Source organism: Ascaphus truei, chromosome 17, assembly GCF_040206685.1.
Source record: "Ascaphus truei isolate aAscTru1 chromosome 17, aAscTru1.hap1, whole genome shotgun sequence".
In the NCBI taxonomy this organism is placed as follows: Eukaryota; Metazoa; Chordata; class Amphibia; order Anura; family Ascaphidae; genus Ascaphus; species Ascaphus truei.
This window is the reverse complement of record NC_134499.1, coordinates 31,408,924-31,429,767: the sequence shown is the minus strand read 5'-3', so window position 1 is coordinate 31,429,767 and position 20,844 is coordinate 31,408,924. Positions and strand designations below refer to the sequence as shown.

At 45.1% G+C, this 20,844-nt stretch overlaps 1 protein-coding gene across 4 annotated transcripts in view; it reads right to left on the bottom strand.

Moving 5' to 3' along the window:
- SLC6A6 (solute carrier family 6 member 6) overlaps positions 1–7,853 on the bottom strand; it is a 49,648-nt gene extending 41,795 nt beyond the window's left edge. Inside the window, exon 1 of one of the 4 annotated variants that reach the window (XM_075574622.1) lies at positions 7,723–7,853. The gene's annotated coding sequence lies outside the window, so the exon portion shown is untranslated. Of the gene's footprint in view, positions 1–2,098; positions 2,124–7,722 lie in introns of those variants that run through there. The other 3 variants (XM_075574623.1, XM_075574620.1, XM_075574621.1) reach the window with 3 other exon arrangements.
- Between the last annotated feature and the right edge of the window lie 12,991 nt (positions 7,854–20,844).

Genomic DNA, 20,844 nt, shown 5'->3' with positions numbered 1-20,844 from the left:
CTCATGCAAAACATATGCCAATTGTTACACAATGCCAATTATTAATGCCAACTATACACTATGAGGACATAGTGTATGGTACAGCACCCCTAATTCACCTTAGCAAACTAGACACCAACTACAACTCAATATGCCGCTTTGTCCTAGAATGTAACTACACACACATCACTGTGAAATGCTCCAAGAACTAGATCGGCTTTCTCTTAAATCCAGGTGCAAAGTACATTTTTCCAGTCTTGCCTTCAAATACTTTCTGGACAAGCTACCCGTCTATCTGAACAAGCTCCTCACCCCAACCACACGCAGCATTTATCACCTGGGATCTGACTCCAAAAGACAGTCCCAAGGTTCAACAAGGAATCTGGTCGCTCCTCCTTCTCTTGTATTGTATTGTATGTCTTTATTTATATAGCGCCATTAATGTACATAGCGCTTCACAGTAGTAATACATGTGGTAATCAAATAAATAACAGATAGTATAAATAACAGGTCATGGGAATAAGTGCTTCAGACATAAAAGTAACATTAAGGAAAAGGGGTCCCTACTCCGAGGAGCTTACAGTCTAATTGGTAGGTAGGGAGATGGTACAGAGAGAGTAGGAGGGAGTTCTGGTAAGTGCGTCTGCAGGGGGCCAAGCTTTATGTATCATGTGTCCATTATAATCCACAGTGCTATTCATATGCTTCTTTAAGCAAGTGTGTCTTAAGGTGGGTCTTAAAGGTGGATATAGAGGGTGCAAGTCGGGTATTGAAGGGAAGGGCATTCCAGAGGTGCAGGGCAGACGTGCACCTCACGTCTAGAACAACCTACCTGAGACTCTCAAAGCCGCCTTCAGTCTAAGTCATTTCAAGACTTCAGCTATCTCATTTAAATCTTGTCTGTAACTGTTTCATACGCCCATACTCATATTATCTCTAACTATCCTGAAATGTTTGTAAATTGAATGTGTAACCTCTGTTCACTTAATGTAACCATGTATTGTCATCTTAACTCTATGCTCAGGACATACTTGAAAACGAGAGGTAGCTCTCAATGTATTACTTCCTGGTAAATCATTTTTATAAACAATTTTTTTTTTAAATCAGCATTTCGTGATTAACTGTTCTGTTTCTCAGAGTCAAAACGATGAAAGTTTTCATGTTTCACACACCAACTGATACATTTCTCGCTGTGTGCAGTGACTCCTCCCACTGCAGTTTAGGATCCAGGGTAGGAAGGGAGCAGCATCATCAGGAACACCCAGAAAAAAATACAAAAATAATCATAGTGTGGTATGAAAATTACATATATGTCAAACTTTGAGACTTGGCTCTTATGGTGACCTACTTACAAAAAGTAAGATTCAAAATAGCAGGTTTGTATTAGTGATGGATCTTTGGACACCTCAGCTTTGGACCACAGCAAACAGCAGCATACATCAATAGGGTGATTGTATCATTGATGTGATACACCCTATTGATGTATGCTGCTGTTTGCTGTGGTCCAAAGCTGAGGTGTCCAAAGATCCATCACTAATACAAACCTGCTATTTTGAATCTTACTTTTTGTAAGTAGGTCACCATAAGAGCCAAGTCTCAAAGTTTGACATATATGTAATTTTCATACCACACTATGATTATTTTTGTATTTTTTTCTGGGTGTTCCTGATGATGCTGCTCCCTTCCTACCCTGGATCCTAAACTGCTGTAAGGGAATCAGTGCATATTCCCTGGAAGGTTGAGAGAATTCGTCAGTTTCACACATTTTTATATTTTTTTTGATCACTTTTATAGTCGTTAAGCGCCTTTTCCAAGTCACTGGGTTTCACATTACTCCTCCCACTGCGCCAGATAACCACTCTCCAAATTACAGACCAGCACAAGCACAGCAATTTTTTTTGACCCTTTTGCTGTTAGAAGGGCGGAGCAATATGTTGTATCTGCCAGTGAAGGGGTTAACAGTTTAGGCCATTTGATGGAGCGTCATACTCGGCATCATTCACATGTGCTGTACAACAGGATTTCCAATGCAGAAGCACTGCTGTCTGTGCACGTTCTCTTCAATACTTCTTAGATTGCAAGCTCTTCAGGGCAGGATCCTTATGTCTGGTTTTCTTACCCGTAACTGTATCCTGCTCTGTATTTGTCATTGTGTCATTGGATGGCAGAGAAGCCATTACTACCAGATATAAGAGACAATACAAATTATATTAGACTATAAAAGGAGTAACTTCCCTGAAAAAGCAGCATATAGGACCAACATATGGGGCTACGTAACCTAGTCTCTGGGGATTATTCCTTAAATTGGGTACTGCCAATCGTGGCTCTATTTCATGGAAACTGCTAACGACTAATTGCTTTATCACCACTATCACAGTTTAATAAATAACTTCCTTTGTACCGCTCCATCTGTATCGCAGTCTCCGTGTGTCTCTCTGTATGTCATTGTGTCTCTTGATCTGTGCTCCGATTGATATGATGGTCCTTTAAAAGGTATCACTGCACCTGACAAAGGGGATTGTTTCCCCGAAACTTTGTGCTTTTTTTGCTGCGCAGAAATGTATGTTTCTGAACGCCCAAGTGACTCAGTTACATTACAGCAAGGCCCCGCTTTTCGGCGATCCGCTGATACGGCGACACCGAGAAGGGGGCCGCCATGTCTGGCCAGAGGTCGCGCATGCGCAGAACGTAGGTTGCGCGCGCAGAATGTAGGTCGCGCACAAGGGGGAATATGACGGTTTGCGCATGCGCACAACTGAAAATCGCCAGTTCCGCTTTCCGGCGATTTTCACTATATGACTGGCCCTTAGAACGGAACACGCCATATGCCCGGGGCCCTGCTGTACACTTTTTGCTGTAAATCTGGATATGTGTTCAAGTTTTTCCTGGCTTCACCCTTCACCAGATATCACTAGCGAGTGCATTCACTCTACTGCAGTATCTTTATGAACCTACAAAGTATCTCAGTCTTTCTGGGATCAGCAGTGGTCATAGCGTCCCCACGGTCCCTGCTCCTCTGTAACTCTGTGTCTGTCTGTGTTTCAGTCACGTTGCATTTCTTTTTCTCCCTCTCGGTCACTGTTCACCTCCCTGCATTTTTTCCCCATTTTCTCTGTCACCCCGTGACTTTCATGGTATGTCATTCTCTAAGGCCTCAATTATACCAGGAGCTGCAGAGCGATCCGGTGACGTCACCGTAGCGACGTCGCCGGGCGTCGTGCACATGCAGAAGCGATTTGTAGTTGGGTTGGGTGTCTTTTTTATATGTATTGGGGACTTGGGGGTATTTATATATGCATTGGGGGGCTTATGTGATGTGTGTGTGTATGTGTGTATATATATATACTAGCTGATATACCCGGCGTTGCCCGGGATGTAAATGCGTGAAATGATATGATGTAGTTGTTGTTCAAAAATTGTGAGGTGGGGTGGTGTGGGGGGGAGAAGAGGTGGGGTGGTGTGGGGGGGAGAAGAGGTGGGGGTGGTGTGGTGTGGGAAAGAGGTGGTGTGGGGGAAGAGGTGGGGTGGTGTAGGGGGGGGGGAAGAGGTGGGTTGGTGTGGGGGGAAAAGAGGTGGGTTGGTGTGGGGGGAAAAGAGGTGGCGTGGTGTGGGGGGAAAAGAGAGGGGGGGAAGAGAGGGAGGGGGGGAAAGAGAGGGGAGGGGGGTGTAAAGAGAGGGGAGGGGGGGAAGAGAGGGGGGGAAGAGAGGGGAGGGGGGGGAAGAGAGGGGAGGGGGGGGAAGAGAGGGGAGGGGGGGGAAGAGAGGGGAGGGGGGGGAAGAGAGGGGAGGGGTGGGAAGAGAGGGGAGGGGGGGAAGAGAGGGGAGGGGCGGGAAGAGAGGGGGTGGGGGGGAAGAGAGGGGAGGGGGGGAAGAGAGGGGAGGGGGGGGAAGAGAGGGGAGGGGGGGCAAAGAGAGGGGAGGGGGGGGGGAAGAGAGGGGAGGGGGAAAGAGAGGGGAGGGGGGGAAAGAGAGGGGGGGAAAGAGAGGGGAGGGGGGGGGGAGAGAGAGAGGGGGGAAGAGAGAGAGGGGAGGGGGGGGAAGAGAGAGAGAGGAGGGGGGTAAGAGAGGGGAGGGGGGGTGAAGAGAGGGGAGGGGGGGCGAAGAGAGGGGAGGGGGGGGAAAGAGGGGAGGGGGGGGAAAGAGAGGGGGGGGGAGAGAGAGAGGGGAGGGGGGACAGAGAGAGGGGGGGAAGAGAGAGAGGGGGAGAGAGAGAAGGGAGGGGGGAGAGGGGAGAGGGGGAGAAAGAGAGGGGAGGGAGAAAGAGAGGGGAGAAAGAGAGGGGAGGGGGGAGAAAGAGAGGGGAGGGGGGGAGAAAGAGAGGGGAGGGGGGGAGAAAGAGAGGGGAGGGGGGGAGAAAGAGAGGGGAGGGGGGGAGAAAGAGAGGGGAGGGGGGAGAAAGAGAGGGGAGGGGGGGAGAAAGAGAGGGGAGGGAGAAAGAGAGGGGAGAAAGAGAGGGGAGGGGGGAGAAAGAGAGGGGAGGGGGGGAGAAAGAGAGGGGAGGGGGGGAGAAAGAGAGGAGAGGGGGGGAGAAAGAGAGGGGAGGGGGGGAGAAAGAGAGGGGGGGGAGAAAGAGAGGGGAGGGGGGGAGAAAGAGAGGGGAGGGGGGAGAAAGAGAGGGGAGGGGGGAGAGAAAGAGAGGGGGAGAAAGAGGGGGGGGAGAAAGAGAGGGGAGGGGGGGAGAAAGAGAGGGGAGGAGGGGTTGAAAGAGAGGGGAAGGGGGGGAGAAAGAGAGGGGAGGAGGGGGAGAAAGAGAGGGGAAGGGGGGGAGAAGAGAGGGGAAGGGGGGGAGAAAGAGAGGGGAGGGGGGGAGAAAGAGAGGGGAGGGGGGGAGAAAGAGAGGGGAGGAGGGGAGGAGGGGAGAAAGAGAGGGGAGGGGGGGAGAAAGAGAGGGGAGGAGGGGTGAAAGAGGGGGGGGGAGAAAGAGAGGTGAGTAGGGGGGAGAAAGAGAGGGGAGTAGGGGGGAGAAAGAGAGGGGAGGGGGGAGAAAGAGAGGGGAGGGGGGAGAAAGAGAGGGGAGGGGGGGGAGAATGAGAGGGGGAGAAAGAGAGGGGGGAAGAAAGAGAGAGGGGGAGAAAGAGAGGAGGGAGAAAGAAAGAGGGGGGGAGAAAGAGAGGGGAGGGGGGGAGAAAGAGAGGGGAGGGGGGAGAAAGAGAGGGGAGGGGGGGGAGAAAGAGAGGGGAGGGGGGAGAAAGAGAGGAGAGAGGGGATGAGTGAGGAAAAGAGGGAGAAAGAGTGAGATGCAGGGGAGAGAAATACATGCGAGGCGGGAGAGTGAAAGGGGGTGAGACGGAAGGGAGAGAAATACATGGGAAGAGCGGGGGGGAAAGAGATGGGGCTCATGAGGTGTGAAATGGGGGCTTGCAATACCGCCAACACGGGGGGGCCCTGCTTAAAATGTTTGTCTTGGACCCCATGATTTCTGTTGGCGGCCCTTCTCTCACTACCTGCTGCACAGTCTCACTCTGTCACACTCTCTCACTCCGTTACACACAGTCTCACTTCGTCATGTGTCTCTCACTCTGTGACGCACAATCTCACTCCATCACGCACTCTCACTCCATTCCACACGGGATCACTCTGTCACACATTCCCACTCCGTGCCACACACTCACTCCATCACACTCTCTCACTCTGTTCCGAACAGTCTCCCTTTGTCACACTCTCTCACTCAGTTCCGCACAGTCTCACTTCGTTAGGCTCTTGCACTCTTTGCTGCGCACTCACTCACTGCCCCATAGTCTTACTCCATCACGCTTTCTCACTCCGTGCCACACAGTCTCGCATGTTCTGTACTGCAATAGTCATATACGTGCATAACTGATGTAAATAACGCATTTGTAACAGGCTCTATAGTCTCCCCGCTTGCGCACAGCTTTGGTACAGGTAGGGATCTGGTATAGCTGTTCAGGACGTGCTGACAGGCGCATGCGTGAGCTGCCGTTTGCCTATTGGGCGATATGTACTTACTCACGAGTGTACTTAAAGTGAGTGTACTTAAAGCGGGGTATGCCTGTATATATACACACACACACACGTGTATATACACACACACACACACACACACACACGTATACACACACACACAGACACACACACACACACACACACACACACATATATATATAACAGTTAACAAAGAAGCCTCAATGCACATCCAAGGGGATAATTTATTTAGTTAATTTCTATGTGTTTTTGCTTCTCATAAGTCATTTAGTTCAATATTTTGGCCAAAACATATCCAGCCTGCAAGCGTGTCAAGGTAGACCCTATCAGCAGGCCCTACACCCTTGTACTCTCGCTATAAGTTCTCCCTACATACTGCTTCGATTGTAAGCTCTTCGGGGCAGGGACTCCTTTTCCTAATGTCTTTGTTTATGTCTGTAGCTCTTATTCCCATTATTTTCTGTAATGCGCTATGTACATGGATGGCGTTATACAGATAAAGATCCATAAGGAGGGTCAGTGTGGGCTCAAAGTGACCTAAGGACAGTGACATGTTTGACAAGTTAAATTGGGCCAACTTTAAATAAATGTGTTAATGTTTAACTTTTCCAAGGTAAACAAAAGCTCTGAAGGATTTAACTGTTTGCAAAGTCATCATGAAACCATTAGGCAAGTAGAGGAACCTATACATCTGATCTGCATAACCACGTGTTCTTGATAAGAAACATTACATGTTTGTTTTTAGCAAGATGCAAATAATAAAACAAACAGTTACTATCAGGGGGGTGCATTTCTCTAAGGGAGCCAATTGTACTGAGAAGTTAAATAAAACCCACAAATATTTCACTCCTAAATTGAACAGTCCCACAGCTGAGAGGAGGGAGGAATGGAAGGGTTAAGGTTAAGGAAGAATGGGATGGATAAGAAAGGGGGATTGGGGTGTCAGGTTCACATCGAGAGAAGGAGAGCAGGCACACAGGGGATCACTGTCACTGTGAATGACAGTGTATGCATTACAAGGTATGTACCAGCAGGTTAGAGTCACATGAAGGATGACAGTGTCTGTACAGGAATAGTGTCAATGACATGAGAGTAACCCAGGCACTGGTAGTGACATACAGGTGGTCACAGTGCAGAGAATGACAAGGGACATATCCTGTAGGAACTTATAACAGCACCTATATACAGTTACATATGGATTGCTGATGGTACCAACCTACACTAATAGTAATAGTAGTGGTGTCTGTGTAGGGGGTGCGTTAGAGGTAGTTATCTATACATGAGTATTTGTGGAGGGATGTAAGTACCTATATAAGGAGGAGTACATACTGTATAGCGGGGTGAGAGACAGAGTATAGCATCATCTCTGTAGAAGGGGTGTATATATGCCAAGGTGAGATACAGCATTAGTAATATCACTATTTAGGGATATATACCAAGATGACAGTATATCATCTCTACATAGGGGTAAATATACAGTATGTAGAGGTGAGAGCACAGCTTCAGTAATATCTCTATATAGGGAGTATATGTGCAGAGGTGAGAGTACAACATCAGTAATATCTCTATATAAGGGGTATATACAGTATGCAGAGGAGACAGTATAGCAGCAGCAGTATCTATATATGGGCACATATACAGAAGTGATATCTCTATATAAGGGGTATATATGCAGAGGAGACAGTATAGCAGCAGCAGTATCTATATAGGGGTACATATACAGAAGTGATATCTCTATATAAGGGGTACATATACAGAAGTCATTTCTCTATATAAGGGTATAAATGCAGAGCTCCTTACCTCCCGCTCCTCTTTGTGCAGCTCTCAGCCTCACTGTGTGACAGCCCCGAGCTCCCCCGGTATATGAGATCTCAGACACATAGTGGAAAATCACCCACTGTCTCCATCAGCTGGGCCGGGGGCGGGGCCTGTGGAGAGAGGGGCGGAGCCTGTGGGGAGGAAGCATCAGTACCAGTACCACGCGTGTAAAGCATGGGGCAGGTTAGGTTTGGAGCTCAGCATGTGCAGTGTCTGTGCCATGGTGTGCAATACAATGAGAACCCGCAGGCTACACAGTGAGGGGTCCTGTGTGATGCCAAAGCTTGGAACTTATCCATCATGTGCTGGTCCAATAAAAGGTATCAGTACCTAGTCCAATAAAAGGTATCACAGTACCTGGTCCAATAAAAGGTATCACAGTACCTGGTCCAATAAAAGATATCACAGTACCTGGTCCAATAAAAGGTATCACAGTACCTGGTCCAATAAAAGGTGTCACAGTACCTGGTCTAATAAAAGGTGTCACAGTACCTGGTCCAATAAAAGGTATCAGTACCTGGTCCAATAAAAGGTGTCACAGTACCTGGTCCAATAAAAGGTGTCACAGTACCTGGTCCAATAAAAGGTGTCACAGTACCTGGTCCAATAAAAGGTATCACAGTACCTGGTCCAGTGGAAGGTATCACAGTACCTACTGCTTCTCCCTCCCGTTACATGACTATAGGCCCACACCTCTGCATTTCCAAACATTTGTCACATTTGAGAGAAGAGGAACTGTATCATTAACTTACACAAAATAATGTGTTTTTTCCTTAAAGCAGCAATACTACTTTCCAACATGTTTTTCTTTTCTTATCTGTACATGTAAAGCATGAGACCATGTATAATTCGACATTCTTACCTAAGCTGGCAATCGTTTGGGGCTCCTGTTATAAATCGGTCAAAGTCCTGATTGTGTGCCTAACATAATGGCTGCTTCAGTCAGTGTAACGCAGCAGCTACAATGTATCTGAATATTATTAAGGTAACATTATCTATTGTTACAGTTTACAGCTCAAACTGCTAGGAATATTGGCAACAAATTATCCGAAACAGGAAAGTGTTGCAAAGATCTTGCACTGCTTGGGAGGTGGGCTAAAGCCTGCTATAGAAATCAAAGGATGCTTTCAAATGCACTAAAAATTGCATTAAGAGTTGAATAAAAACAAAACAATTTTTTTTTCAAATCAGTCATTATTACCTAATACTACAGAACTGATTTATTACAAAAAAAAAACCCCATAAGATTTCACGTGTTTTTCTCCTTTAATGTTATGAACAACAAGGTTAGGTTGATCAGTGTTGCACATTGTTTTATATGGCAGATGAGTTAAGGAGTTACAGTATCTTTCTGTATGTATGTATGTATATCTCAACCTTTCCATTCATCTGAACTATGTCACGGGGAATTCTTAATTCTTTTCCTTTTTTGTTGCCATCAAAACATAGGAAGATACAGCACATTAATCTGGGGTTCCTCCATGGACAAGAAGTAGCACCAGGAGACCATTACATTACCAATAAAATAAATACATGTCAACCGCTTGTCACTGTCCCAAATAATATTTTTTTTAATTAAATAACAGGCATAGGGGTCTATGTATTAAGGCAGAAGCAGAGTTATTCTAAGGCAAAATAACTGCACCCCATGGATTAAAGAAAAAAAGTCCTATTAAAAATCGATATTATTTTTTCCTTTGTTACACTTTGTGCAGTTGTTTTTGACCCACAATTGCTCCACTTTTGCCTTGATGGATAACCACCCTGGTGACTAAATCAGTGTTGGAGTTTTCCAGCCTGTAGCTTCTTCTTCAGGATTTCTTCTCTTTCACATGAAATAAAAGACCGGTACGATTCTTTATCCCAAATCACTGATAAGACTGTAGTGCTTTCAAAAATCAAACAGGCTTCCATCCTATAACAAGGGTGTTTATATCCTGTAATATCTAGCGGGAGGGGGGAGTTTGTCAATTCCTCTGTCAATGTCCCCTGGTCTGTTCTTGGCATCACATTCTGTCCCCCCCCCCCCCCATCTCCTTGTTCCCCCCCTCTAACCACCTCACTCACCCCCCCCCCTCCCCTCTTACCCCCCTCTCCCACCTGGACTCCTGAAATAAGACATTCAATGAGTTCTGACAGCCCCAAACTTACACAAGTGAAAGCGCTCAGCCATGTAGCTCTTGACTAATGTTTCTCTTCTGTTTCAGCATTTAAAATGAGTTTAAGAAAGGTTTGGCTTGATAACGTCCTCCCTCTGCCAGCCAGCAATCATTTTCTACCAGATTATTAAGTCTTTTAGGGTTCCGGTGTAGGCAACAGTTACAGTAGGCTGGTATTGCTAGGGTTAGGCTGGAATTACTAGGGTTGGGCTGGCATATTTGGGTTAGGGTTAGACTGACATATTAGGCTAAGGGTTGAGCTGGCATATTGTATTGTATTGTATGTCTTTATTTATATAGCGCCATTAATGTACATAGCGCTTCACAGTAGTAATACATGTGGTAATCAAATAAATAACAGAGCATGGGAATAAGTGCTTTAGACATAAAAGTAACATTAAGGAAGAGGAGTCCCTGCCCCGAGGAGCTTACAGTCTAATTGGTAGGTAGGGAGAACGTACAGAGACAGTAGGAGGGAGTTCTGGTAAGTGCGTCTGCAGGGGGCCAAGCTTTATGTATCATGTGTTCAGAATATCCACAGTGCTATTGATATGCTTCTTTAAGCAAGTGTGTCTTAAGGTGGGTCTTAAAGGTGGATAGAGAGGGTGCTAGTCGGGTACTGAGGGGAAGGGCATTCCAGAGGTGTGGGGCCGTCAGTGAAAAGGGTTTAAGGCGGGAGAGGGCTTTAGATACAAAGGGGGTAGAAAGAAGACATCCTTGAGAAGAACGCAAGAGTCTGGATGGTGCATAACGAGAAATTAGGGCTGAGATGTAAGGAGGGGCAGAAGAGTGTAAAGCTTTAAAAGTGAGGAGGAGAATGGAGTGTGAGATGCACTGGACCAACATGGCCACTTCTAATTGGAAGAGAATGTAACTTATGTTTATCATCCCTGGTGTCATAAACTCCCTCTTACCACGGAAACACCATGTTTTGGTCCAGAATCTCTCACATCTTAATCATGTGGATCACACCCGGGGAACTTGTTACCTGTGAGTAATGGTGACACAGATGTTGGTTCCCTAATACAGCTTCTCCCAGTTCAGTGAGTGAGCTGGGGGAGGACGGTGCCCACAGCTTGCTTGTCTCAGATCCGAAGTCAGGCTGGGTTGTTTCTGCGAGGGCCACACTGACTTTATCCCCTGGGGAAACTTCCCAGCGGTGAGTCTGAGCTCGTAGCGGTGCTGCCTTGATTGTAACAATGAAGCACAATGTTGGCTGAGCTACTGACATAACTTCCCTGCCCTTAAGAGCTTACCATTTAATTATTGCTACCTGCAATCCTAGTACACAAAGTGATTCTCCCAATGTCACAAGCAGCTTGCACTGTATCTCAGACAAGGGTCTCCCACTTCATAGGCCAGTGATTTAACAATGTAGGATTCTAGTGTGTCAGAACCCAGCCATGTGTGCTGCACGTAGAGCACAGAAGAGCACTTTCTGTATAATCTGTGTATTTGGCAGGGAGCTGAGGGTCAGATGTTTAAGCCTCACATGGAGGCTGAGTACTTGTGTTATAGGATTATACCCTCTCTGCTCACGTACACAGGCAGAGAAAGACAAAGAAAGCCTATACTATGACCCCCAGCTATACCTTACAGAGGCGCCTTAAGCTGTGTCACACACATGTAAACACACACATACACACAGGTTACATGAGATACACACAGGTTCCATGAGATACATACACACAAAAATACACACAGGTTACATAAGATACACACACAGGTTACATGAGATACATACACACACGTGCACACAGGTTACATGAGATACATACACACACATATACACACAGGTTACATGAGATATACACACACACATACACACAGGTTACATGAAATACATACACACACATGCACACAGGTTACATGAGATACATACACACACATACTGTATACACACAGGTTACATGAGATACACACACACATACATATACACACATGATACATGAGATACATACACATATACACACAGGTTACATGAGATACATATACACACGTGCACACAGGTTACATGAGATACATACACACACATATACACACAGGTTACATGAGATATACACACACATACACACAGGTTACATGAGATACACACACATACATATACACACATGATACATGAGATACATACACATATACACACAGGTTACATGAGATACATACACACACATGCACACAGGTTACATGAGATACACATACACACAGGTTACATGAGATACAATGATTACTTTGTGGGGTGTGCTACTAACTTATTTGCGAAATGCAACCCAAATCACAAACATGAACCTCATTCTGAGAGTAACCCTATAGCACCCACCCTCTCCCAACACTGCTCACAATTTTCAATTTGTCCTAGTATCTGAAGAGATCACACAAGCGCTCCTCAAATTAAAACTAAGCAGCCAATGTGGACCTGACTTACTACAACCTAAGTTCATAAGACTTGGTGCCCCAGCCATTGCCAAACCAATTGCTTCCATAGTCAACTCTATCCTGTCTGCAGGCCATATCCCCAAGAACCTGGAAAACTGCCAGAGTTGTCCCAATCTTCAAAATTGGGGACAAAAAAACTGTCTCAAACTACAGGCCAGTCTCTCTTCACCCAATACTATCAAAAATCATGGAAAAGTGTGTCCACTCCCAATTAAGCGATTACTATACCAAGACAAATTTCCAATCTGGCTTTTGCCCCAAACACTCCAACGTAACTACCCTGCTAAAAGTTTGCAATGCGATCCAGTGTGGAATGGAATAGGGACAACTCACTGGTGCAATATTCCTAGATTTTGCAAAGGCTTTTGATACTGTTGATCATGTTATCTTGCTTAACAAACTCCAGTGCTCTGGAATAGGGAAGCATGCTTTAAACTGGTTTCATTCCTACCTATCAGGTAGATCCCAACATTTGTATCTCGGGCTCTAACTCCAACCCCTTGGATATCACCTGTGGGGTCCCACAAGGCTTTGTTCTGTGGCCTCTACTCTTCTAGGTGTTCATCAATGATCTTCATACAGCTTGTAAAGGAGCGTCAATACATATGTATGCAGATGACACAATCTTATGTGCACAGACCCAGCCTCTCCGACCTTCAACACATACTGCAGTCTGATTTTTTGAGGCTTGAATATTGGATTTCCCAAAATAAACTGTTTTTAACACTGACAAGACAGTAACAATGGTATTTGGGACCATGGCTAAATTTGTAAAGCTTCCAATGACTGAGCTCCAGATCAGAACCAACCCTAACACCTGTTAGGAGTTTTACATACTTGGGTATATGGTTTGACTCCCATTTAACATTCGGGATGCACATTGATACCCTGACATTCAAAACCTATGCCAAACTAGGTGTACTTTATAGGAAAATGTCCTCCATATGTCTGCTGGTCAGAAAGTGTATCGCATAGCAGATGCTAATGCCAATTATCAACTATGGGGACATAGTATATGGCTCAGCACCCCAAACCCACCTTAGCAAACTTGATACCCTCTACAATTCAATATGCCGTTTTGTTCTCCAATGCAAATACAACACACATAACTGTCAAATGCTCAAAGAACTAGATTGGTCATCACTTGAGTCTAGATGCAAAGTTCATCTCTCCTGCCTTGCCTTCAAATACTTCCTGGGCAAGCTACCCGCCTATCTGAACAAGCTCCTCACCCCTACCACATGCAGCACTTATCATCTGAGATCTGACTACAAAAGACTGTTCATGGTCCCAAGGTTCAGCAAAGTATCCGGCCGCTCCTCCTTCTCTTACCATGCACCTCAAAACTGGAACAATCTACCGGAGAGTCTCACATTCACCACCAGTTTAACTTCTTATAAAACTAAAGCAGTCTCACATTTTAATCTGGTCTGCAACTGTTACATTTGCCTATAATATATATTATCTTTAACTGTGCATGCAATGTCTTGTATATAATGTATACCCTGTTCACCTATGTAACTATGTGTTTGTAACCATATATTATTTGTCATCTTAACTCTATGCCCAGGACATACTTGAAAACGAGAGGTAACTCTCAATGTATAACTTCCTGGTAAAACATTTGATAAATAAATAAAATAAATTCACACGTTACATAAGATACACACACATATACACACAGATTACATGAGATACACACACACATACACAGGTCTCACATGAGATTTATACACATACTGTACACACACGCCTCACGAGATATATACACATACACACAGGTCTCACAAGAGACACACGTACACACAAGTCTCAAAACAAAGTGACAATCAATCTGTATATTAATTGACATGAACACAATAAAATGCTTTTTGACTTTAATTAGCTCAGCTATTAATTACAGATTATTTGTCGATGCAGCAGATACCCAGATACTCAATTTGAAATGTCCCGGCTTTTGGCTTTTTTCTCTTAAAATAAAGCTGTTTTACAATTTCTAATAAGCTACCAAAAAAAAAACGGATGGAGTCCGGCATAGTTCTATATTTCCAAAATATGCTACATTTTGAATGAGATATAAACAGATTTTAATTCCACCCAGCTTCCAGATAATCCTTAAACAAACAGACACTAATAGGGACAGCGGCCAGAATCTGAGCAAGTTCTAAATAAACACTGTGTGCGTGTGTGCATGCATGTGTGTGTGTGTGTGTGTGTGTGTGTGTGTGTGTGTGTGTATGTGTGTAGAGCAGGGGTAGGCAACTCCTGTTCTCAAGGGCCACCAACAGGTCACGTTTTAAGGATACCCCTGCTTCAGCACAGGTAGCTCAATCAGTGACTCGGTTTTTAGCCACCTATGCTGAAGCAGGGATATCCATAAAACGTGACCTGTTGGTGGCCCTTGAGGACTGGAGTTGGCCACCCCTGGTGTAGAGTCTCTCAGCTATTTACAGAACGTAAATGTTAACATTAGATTTACTCAGTTGAGGAAAACATCTTGAGAAAACAAACATGAAATGCTTTGAGCTAAACCCGGCTCTGGGCCAAGTATTTGGACTGTAACCTTTCTAGGCACTGATTTATCAGTCTGGGTTGGCGTGTGGGATAATACAGACTCCATGCATTGATTTCTATTGAAAGTTACTGCTTTCTTCTTGACAATGAAAATACTGCACTACCTTCACTGTAACCCATATCAACACCGTGTGTGGAGCTGCTGATTTAAAGGGGCGAGTCTTATGCAGGTCAACAAAAAAAGATTTTCTGAACTGTCACGGGAGACCAGGCAGTTTACACGTTTTTATACCAGGATCATTCATTGGGCAAAACAGGTAATTAAATAAATTGTAGTTTATTAACTTAAATAGGCATACACACAGTGGAATACAAACTACAGGCAAAAAGACACACTTACTTGAGAACTGGGGTAAAAAAAACTAGACTCTTCTATGTGTAGGGAATTTTAAATAAGGATTTTCCCCTGACTGGGACTTAGCCCGCAATGTGCTCTTTCTTGCTGCAGACTGGAGACTTTAACCTGGAGACTCAAATCTGATGGGTGCATGGATTCTTATAGTATTTCTGACTCCATTCACAAAATACTACAGCCCCATCAGAAGCGTGAGAACTTTCTCAGCAGCCAATCAGAGACCAACCGGTAGAAAAAACAGGGTTAGCTGGAAATCTGAATGAACCAAGGGGCATGTGCAATTTGGCACCTCTGTCCCTGGTTCCCTCAATGCCACCCGTGGTGACAGGCTCCTCTAAGTCTGACAAAACCAAAATGGCTCGACACCTCTGACATCCTGGTTCTCCTTTGAGCCTAGATGCTAGGTAGACATCCTCGCTCCTATGCAAATGCTTAGGCTGACTGCATGGAGTTTTATACATACAGTATAACACCCTAAAAACCATACTTTAATAAAGTATAAACCTTGGGAAACCTTATATATGTGTGGGAAATTGGTTGGGGATATCTGGGCTCGAAAACCAGGAGTCTGGGGGACACGGTGCAGCCCCAATGTGATTCACTACGTGAACCCACAAATAGTGCTTGCACGCCGGGGAGAATCAGGGGACCACCAGAAGCTGGGCCCCCGAACTCCTGCAAACAAAAGGAATACATTTTCGCCCAAATAGCCCATCTAAAACTTACACTCCCAAAATTTGGAGTTTCTATGACACAGTGAACCCAAAAAGCCCCATAAACAGGTCAGGTTTTTCTATACTTTACCAGAGACTTCCATATCCCACAAACCCAATACAGGTTCTGGGACACCTTGGCACTAACTGTTGTACCCCTATGTTACCAAGGGATCACCGCAGCTACAGGAACACTTTTCATCCCTGTGCCTTATTTTACCTTTCTGGGCTGTGCTGAAGCAGAGAACAAACCCATGAATTTCTAAATAGGTTCTGGGTGACCTGGGCAGTAACTGGGTATCCCCCTTAACCTAGGGACCCCTTAGAGTTACAGGGACACTTTTGCTACCTTTGCCCCATTTACATTTCTGGGCTGTGCTGAAGCAGGGAACCCTAGCAGTGAGTCGTGCTGGGACAATGTGCCTATATGTATCCAGGAATCAAGCATGATTCTCAGGTACATTATTGCGGTATCCAGCAACTCTGGACCCCGACTACCTAGAAACATTCTGACAACACCTTCTCCGCAAACCCCCCTTTGAAACTCATACCCTAGCAATCCCTACTCGCTGGCATCCATAGAAAGGCAAAAACACATCAAATCCTTTATTGGCGCACAACACATTTTATGCATGACACAGTACTGGGCTCAAGAGCTGACTCTTCTTGAACCCTTATTACGGATCAGGGGTAACCAACCCGGCTTAACCCTTAATTTGAAAGCCTGGTTACGCCCCTACTGTCACATGAACAAATTATTTGTGTCATTGGCTCCTTAGAAAGCTAGAACATTTAGGACAACCAACCCTCACAGAAGGAAGATAGTCCAAGAAAGACCCCAATTGTATGCAGTCCAATCCTTCACTATAGTGGTCTAGTGATGGGGAATAATACCGCCACAACCTCACATGGCGATGCGCTGCCATGACAATGCAGCGTCACATGATGCTGCAGGACGGCCGCCTCAAGGAAAGACCCCCTAAAGTCTTAATTCCTAGAAGTTCCAGAGGGTTTTGATGACTCACTGCCTGTAATGGTTTTCCATGCATCCACCAGATGTATCAAAGGATAACTCACTCACACGTCCCCATAGTTTGTCACTCGCTGTGTTCAGAGCATGGCTGTGTGTTACAGCATTTTTCTGAGTGGAAAATATTTCCCTCCTGTACTTTATTTATAGACTTGAGGAATCTAAAAGTCTCTGCTGTATGATCCCTCTCTATGTCCTTCCTATATACAGATGAAAGGATACTTCTGTGTATATATATATATATATATATATATATATATATATATATATATATATATATATAACAAGAGAAACAAAAAACAAAAAAGTAGCGCCTCTATTACATCCTGAACATAAGCTAATGAATTGAAGAACTAATTAACCCTACTGTGAATGCGTCTAGTGGGGTTGTGTGATAATGGCCAATAAAACTACTAAAACCTGTGATTTCAAAGAAACTATCATATAATATGTTTAGTTTAATCGATATAGTAATGAAGAATAAAAATGATAAATAAAAACAATATATTAAACTACTCAAAATATATAAAAAAAATATATAAAAAACTTTAATAAAAAATCTTAATAAAAAATCTTAATAAAAAACCTCTGAAAAAACAAAGTCCCGTTCCAAAAGCAATGGCATCCAGGTATTGGCAGCCCGTTTCAAAGGGATCACTAGTCCCTAAATAGATCTGTGAAAAAAGAGAAAAAAAAACAGGCGCACACCTAGTGCATTAACGTAATAACAAGCCTCTGATTTTAAGTTCTATAAACTATTGTTATTACGTTAATGCACTAGGTGTGCGCCTGTTTTTTTTTCTCTTTTTTCACAGATATAGATATATATATATATATATATATATATACAAATATAACTGTATGCTCATCTGCATGTCTTAGGCAGGTCTGCAACCCCGCCTTTCCCCATCATCACCCAGCATACAGCACTTCCACTGCAGCAAGGGATTCTGGGAAATGACATGCAAATGAGCACACAGTGTCACTTTTTGCCTCAATAACCATTTTTAACATGGTTCCCTATAGGCTTAAGCTTGCTGCATGGTCACAGCTTTGAGCACAGCCAGGGTTAAGGTGCATACCCAGAAAACCACCCACAGACAGCTGTTTCGACCTTGATGGGTCTCATCAGTGTGGGGTTGATTTTACTGGGAATGCAAGAGAGGCTATGGGATCGGCTAAACCATAATACTGAGTTAAGTTATGGTGAGTAAAAATAGTGACAAAAACCCTCCACAGGAAAGCAAATATGCAAATATAACTGTATGCTCATCTGCATGGCTTAGGCAGGTCTGCAACCCCGCCTTTCCTCATCATCACCCAGCATACAGCACTTCCACTGCAGCAAGGGATTTTGGGAAATGACATGCAAATGAGCACACAGTGTCACTTTTTGCCTCAATAACCATTTTTAACATGGTTCCCTATAGGCTTAAGCTTGCTGCTTGGTCACAGCTTTGAGCACAGCCAGGGTTAAGGTGCATACCCAGAAAACCACCCACAGACAGCTGCTTCGACCTTGATGGGTCTCATCAGTGTGGGGTTGATTTTACTGGGAATGCAAAAGAGGCTATGGGATAGGCTAAACCATAATACTGAGTTAAGTTATGGTGAGTAAAAAAAGTGACAAAAACCCTCCACAGGAAAGCAAATATGCAAATATAACTGTATGCTCATCTGCATATATATATATATATATTGTGACAGAAACCAGGGGATGGTAATAAATTCCGTATATAGGGCTCCCAGGATACTAGACAGTTTCTATCCTGTTTGGCCTGGGAGTGCAGCCTTATAATACATACACTCCATCCCACAGTTTGGCAAGCGCTGGAACTGAGGGATGAGAGATCCAGACCAGAGTTTGTCTGCTGCCTGATTTCTGTCACCTGTCATGCTAATTAGGAATCAGGTATGAAAGACTGATTTCCTGTTTGCTCTGGTCTCCCCACAAGAGCCAGGAGGCTGGAAGGCTGCTGAACTACAGAGGGGAGAAGCCTCTTCCCCAAACAGGTTCAATCTTTCTGTTCATTTGTGTAAGACTGCAAAAGTACCGTGTTTTGATGTTGGAAGTGGAAAAGCCACTTCCAACCCTGAGTCAGGGATATCTAAGTTAAGTTATCGCTCAGGTGAGCAGCTTTTGTTTTGATCTGTTTTCTGTTGTATGCACTGTGGCAGTCTCAGTGCCTGGGACTGAATAAACCAGGCATAGCCTGTTTAAAGGAACAGTACGTGACGCCTCATCATTTAACCTACCCTAAAAGACCGTGTTCTAAACAGTCCCGGACAAACGACGGAGCCCCGGAGTAAGCCGTTTGTCACATATGGTGGAGAATGCGGGCAGAACACTAGGGGGTCTGCGGGTTGAAGAACTTTGAAAAAAAAAAAAAAAAAAAAAAAAAAAGTTTTTTTCATCCTCTGCAAACAAGATGGAAGACGTGGTGGGTGCGCTGGTACGCAATGTCGCTGCCCAGAAAGACGCAAATGAAACCCAGCAACAGCTGTTAATAGCCCAGCAAGAAACTAATGCAAACCAGCAGCGGACGAATGCAGCCCAGCAACAGCTGCTAATAGCCCAGCAAGAGATTAATGCCAACCAGCAACAGGCGAATGCCAACCAGCAACAGGCGAATGCAAACCAGCAACAGACGAATGAAGCCCTGCAAAACGCGAATGCAAACCAGCAAGAGACAAACCGCTTGCTGAGAGAGGAGCAACAGCGGTTCGCTCAGGGCTTTCAGCAGGAACTCGAGATCCTGAGGGGGACTATCAGTAACCTTCCACTGGCAGCGGCAGCCCCAGTTCCGAAAATGACCAGGGCAAGCCACTACCTTCAGAAGATGGGACCCTCGGATGATGTGGAAGCCTATCTTCTCACGTTTGAACGCACGGCACAGAGAGAGGGATGGCCAGAAGCTGAGTGGGCTGGTCTAATCGCACTCTTCCTAAGCGGCGAACCCCAGAAGGCTTACTTTGATCTAGAGCCAGCCGAAGCTAACGTCTATGCAAAATTGAAGTTCGAGATCCTCGCCCGCCTCGGCGTAACCACGGCTGTTCGCGCCCAAAGGTTTCACGCATGGTCCTTCACGATGGATAAAGCCACCCGAAGCCAGATGTATGACCTCATCCACCTCGCCCGGAAGTGGCTACAACCCGAGATCAACTCAGCCAGCCACATCGTGGAACGGTTGGTCATGGACCAGTTCTTGAGGAAACTTCCCTCTGCCTTACGCCGTTGGGTCAGTCGGAGTGACCCCCACAATGCGGATGAGCTTGTGGCCCTCGTAGAAAGGTACAATGCAGCAGAAGAGCACCCGCAACCCACAGTCGTGGAGCAACCCCACTACCCGAGGTTCCAGGACTCTTCCAGAGACGGTAAAAGGGTACCGGGGTTAAGGGGCGCTGAAGAGCGGCGACCACCTTCACGCAGCACCAGCAACAGTGGTTCGCACACTAAGGGCAATAGCCAACATGGGGAGCCGGGAAAAGGCTCTAAGTGGGACACAGACTATGTACCTAAATGTGTAAATTGTCATGAGAGGGGCCACACAGCAAAAATCTGCCCACTAAATGATGAGCCCATGCAATGCAACAGCGTGGAACCTTATTCGCTGTTGTCCCAATGTATGGGCCCTAGCCCAGAGGACCCCTTGAATAACCATCTGTGGGCATTTGTAAAGGTTAATGGTAAGAGGGTTCGGGCACTTCTTGACTCTGGGAGCATGGTCACACTAGTGTCCGAATACCTCTTGCCCATTAAGAAGAAACAGGGAAACAGTTCACAAAGAGTGGCAATTTGTTGTATACATGGGATAATCATGAATATTCCACTGTTGATGT